This window comes from Grammomys surdaster, unplaced genomic scaffold (assembly GCF_004785775.1).
Source record: "Grammomys surdaster isolate TR1022 unplaced genomic scaffold, NIH_TR_1.0 203, whole genome shotgun sequence".
NCBI classification, from domain to species: domain Eukaryota; kingdom Metazoa; phylum Chordata; class Mammalia; order Rodentia; family Muridae; genus Grammomys; species Grammomys surdaster.
In genome coordinates, this window is record NW_021604648.1 from 8,778,154 (window position 1) to 8,783,153 (window position 5,000).

Genomic DNA, 5,000 nt, shown 5'->3' on the forward strand with positions numbered 1-5,000 from the left:
ATAGCATAGCATAGCATAGCATAGCATAGCATAGCATAGCATAGCATTAGCACATATGAAACTGCTTTTTTTTTCTCAGCACACCAAAAACCCCAGTAGCTATCCATCACACACACACAAAAAATGGCCCCATAGGCTCTCTGCAATCCTTTCTCCACAGTAGAAATGGCTGCAGGTTACTTTTTCTTCCTTGTTTTAGCCTTTCTGTATTCTCCAAGTTCTTCCTGGGACACAGCGACTCACTCCTCAAACAAGAGCTAAGGCTGAGAGATGGGCTTTAAACAGTACAGCATTTTTTTCTTTGGCACCAAATGCTCAAGATCTGACATCTGGAAAGTAGTCCTCATTTGAGTGTACACCAAGTATTGAAAGTTGTGCTTGGCACTTTATTTATTTTATCTATAACCTATACTTGTGATACTTCAGACCTGAAATTGGACATATAGTACATGTAAATCAACAATGATGAAAATATTTGTTGCCTGGTTGACTGACTGACTGACTGACTGAATGAATGAATGAATGAAGTCTCCAGTAGGCTATTAATTCTGGACCTGTCTGTGAAAATTCAAGCTGAAGGACTTGAAGTGTCTTGTCAAGCAAGCCATGTTTCCTATTAAAAGCTCATCATCTCACCACCTTTTTTATCAACAAGAGTCTAGGTTAGGGGCAGAAGAGAAGAGTCAATGGTTAAGAGCCCTGGCTGCTCTCCTAGAGAACCCTGAGGCACATGGTAACTCACAAATGTCTGTAACTTCAGTCCCAGGGGCCTCCATGGACAACAGATACACACAGATATACATAAAGGCAAGACACCCACACATGTACAAAGTACAAATTTTTAAAAAGAATATAGATTAAAGAATAACATTACTTTCTCTAGTTATTTTATTTCTTTGAAAAGAGGAATATATTAAGGCTCAAAGATCTCTGTTGAAGGAACTGGTGGACCTGTCTGTATACACCCGACAGCAGTGAAACCACTACTATATGTTCCCATTCAGACTACAACTCAACCAGTTAATTAGATTGTTTAAGCAGACATAACCCTCCCCACCTACTCTTGTTGTTGACCAAGTATTAGAAACATGAACTGATGACAACACTTGAGCAAATCCATTCTGATACCAAGCGTCTCTGGATAGCACCAAATGACTATGTTATAACAAGTCTCTTGCCCTTTGTCCAATACCCATCTGGTATTTTCAGGTTCTGGCCAAACATAACTGATTGGAGTACTGGGCAGAGGGAACATGATCTGTTCTTGGGGGTTCCTATGCCCATGTTCCTTATACCCTAATTAAGGGGAAATTGAGATACTATCTACATGAGTGGGTGCTATGCGGTACAGGTGAGTAAACTTTCTAATAAATGTTAGACATGGGTTGTAGTCAATAATTAATGAATGGCCATTTGGATTCACAGAGTGTGGGCCAGCTCCTGGCTTGGCTACTTATAACCATGCAATGTCTGCAACCAGAGACTCTATGCTAAGAGCCCAGATTGTAAAGTCTCACACACCTTGGCTTGAGGTTTCCTATTGCCTCTGCTTGCTAAATCTTTGACTTAGAACATCAGAGATTCGGTCTTTTCGGGTAGCTTTTCATGTTGACCAGTTGAGAGTAGTAAAGAAACTACAAAGAGTTACAGCAGACGCTGATTGAGATCATGTAAGGTGAGTTTAGCGTGGAGTCATAGATGGTCGAATTAGAGCTCAGGGTGTAAGGATATTCAGATGCTGTGACAGGTGTCACCAAAGCTACTTGGATCACCATTCTCTGTTTCCTCCTCACCTTGTAAAAGGGAGGCAACACATGTGTACATGCTTAATACCACTGTGGACCCTGCCAGGTGAGCTGTATGCATGGGCTTCTTTTTGAGGGCATTCCCCAATGTGGGCCTCTAATGGTTTGAATGGAAACTTCCTCACAAAGGCTCATGTATTGGAGCACTTGTTGGAAGGCTGTGGAATCTCTTGGAGATGGGGCCTTGCTCCAGATGAAGGGCTTCATGGGCAGGGCTAAGGGCTTATAGTGTAGGTCTGTCTGGTCCTAGCCAGAGTCCTGTGTCTGCTTTCTCATTTTACCCAGATGTGACAGGCAGTTGCTTCATATTTCCATAGCCACAGAGCCCCATTGTCATGTCATTACAGTTGTACTGAACTATACCTCCTTAAACTGTGAGCCAGGATTAACCTCTTGCCTGTAAGATGTGTTGGGTATTCTGCTACAGGGATGAGAAAAGTAATAAGTGGCCTACGACTGATGCTATGTAGGGCTGAAGAGAGCTGAAATTTCAACAATTGCTCACAGAGGCATGTGAAAGGTGTGTGCTCAAATCTTGACTTAGCCCCTTGCTATCAATGTGATTCTGATAATCCAAGCATCTGAGTTTCATTTCTATAACTTGAAAGTACCTTAGAGCAGAGCTCTAAGTACAGTGGGAAGCTATCCAATCTTGCTACCAGAGAGACCTGGACTCGGCTGGTAAATTACTTTACTTTTCTGAAGGCTTCTGTGAAGATTAAATTGATATCATATATTTGAGAGCATCTGGCATGATGCAGAGTGCTATTAGTTAATGTTCCCACCAAAGCTTACATTGAAATTTAATCAACATTGTGTGGTCTTAATAAATAGAGCAGGTGGAACATTCAAGGGGTGACTGTGTTATGAGTACTCTGCTCTCACAAATGTAGTATTCCATTTATGAACTAAAACATTAATGGACTAATAGGTTACTGAGAGAGTGGGCTTGTTATAAGAGCCAATGGGGGTGGAACTTTATGTGCTTTCCTTATCATAGAATGCCCTATAAATTCTTAGAATTTTTAGAGGTCTCATAAGTAAAACCTTCAACAGATGTGGCCACTCGACCTGTGCTGTCAGACTTCCAGAAACATGAGCCAAATAAGCCTGCATATTTTATAACTAAGATAATCAGCTGCACTGAGTTATATCAACAACAAAGGTTACAGCATATGGTCACGGTTTTCATGAGAAAGAATCCATCCTCTAGTCTATTGCCTTTTCTCCTCTCTTGGTATCTGTATAATGGAGTCCTCATTGCTTTAGTCATGGTGTAGCTGGACATATTACATACTGGTTTTGTGAATGACAAGATCTAGGCAGTGTTCCTATAATACTCATGGTATGCCTAGCACATAGACATATCCTAAGGAATGCTAACTGAATTGAATTGTATCAATTCTTTATCACTGTACCTTTCTGAGGTGAGGCCACATGAGTTAAGATGCTGAACTCAAATCTCAGTTCTGCCACTTAGTATATGGGTGATCTCAGGCAGACCAATAATTTCTTTGTGCTCAGCTCTCATTTATGTGAAGGGCATAATAGCAGTACCTTATCCACAGAGTTTAATGAGACTTGAACATATCAAAAAGCACAAAGGGCTTCACACCAGGTCTGATATGCCATATGAGTATTTAGGCATACATTTATTCCTCATCTAAAGGAAGACTGACAACATTCATATTATTTGCCTTAGAGTTGCATAGAATGATTAAACAGAGCCATTGAAACAGAGACATCATTGTAAAGGGTAAAGTTCTGCACTGTTGCAATTCATACCAACTATCTCACACTCCCACATGAACTCTGGAAGCAGGTGAGAAAAGAGCTAGTGATTTGAAACATCTGCCAGTTGAACAAGTTTATTTAGATTTTAGAAAATATTTTGATGTTATTTTTAATAATGTATGTGTGTTGGGAGATATATGCACATGAGTACAGGTGCTTGGGGAGAACAGAGACATCAGATCCTCCTGGAACTGGAGTAAATGGGAGGTCGATCATGAGCCACTGACTGTGGGTGCTGGGAACAGAAATATCAAACTTGGACCCTCTGCAAGAGCAGTGCATTCCCTCAACTGCTGAGTCATCTCGTATTGATTTTTAATGGCATGAGAATTAACATATGAAGGCCCTTTAGGAGGTAGGAGTATCTGTAGTTTTTAATTTTCTTCTATTTTTCTAAAGTTATTTTTATACAGTGAGAAAACACTAGTTTAATAATACATAAAATAAAACATTTTGACATAATTAAAGTCTTAAGAAAATACTCATAATATAAATTTTATAATAAAATAAATACAAATATTTTTACTTTGTGTAAAATATATTTGCAAGGTAGGATATCTGTATTTATTATGAAAAAGGATGCAGATAAACATGAACTCAAGAGAACCTGAACAAACATTTTCAGGCCAGCTGTTGTATGACTGTTAAGACGGCTTCTTTAAAAAAAAAAAAAAAAAAAGATGGCTTCTTTCAAAATGTGAAAAACCCAATTTAAGGATGATCATGGCAAGTGGAAAATTGTTTCAGAGAGGGTTTTCTTTGAGGTAAGTGATAAGCGCTTGAATGAATGAATGACTATTGACATAATGGTGAAAACTGCAGAAGCCGGGGTTGGAAAGCACCAGACTATTAGTTGCATCAATCAACCCTCTTGTCTAAAGTGTGGATGTCTTCCTGGGTAGACTAGAGTAATGTCAATGAGAAGAATCATTTCTTTAAAATGAGCTAAAATAATTTCTGACACTGATTTCATTCCTCCATTCTGCTTCTGTCCTTGGGGACAATTAAACATGATGTCTCTTCCCAAGAACAGCTTTGGTTAAATGCATCTGAGCAACCCAGGACACATGTTGCCTTGACATGAAAATGCACAAACACACAAACAAAGTAGTGTTAAGAATCACTGTTTTAGTACTACATGAACTCAGTGTATTAAAAGGAACATATACACAACTGGGAGGGAGAAATGATGTATATGTAAGGTGTTGGAAGCAAGAGGATGAGGAGTGGATTCTCCCTCCACCTTCTCTTGGTCCCTCTTTTCCTTCTTCCAACTTTGCATCTGCTCATTCCCTCCTTCCCCATATCACTCACAGAGTCCAATTAGTACTATGCATATGTGTGCAGGTACGGGGCCATCCATTGGTGTATGATCAACCTACTGGGGATGATGCTACTGAT

At 39.6% G+C, this 5,000-nt stretch overlaps 1 protein-coding gene across 5 annotated transcripts in view; it reads right to left on the reverse strand.

Moving 5' to 3' along the window:
• The window catches only part of Dlg2 (discs large MAGUK scaffold protein 2), a 1,293,772-nt gene that overhangs the window by 66,728 nt on the left and 1,222,044 nt on the right, over window positions 1-5,000 (reverse strand). The gene's annotated exons all lie outside the window — the stretch shown is intronic.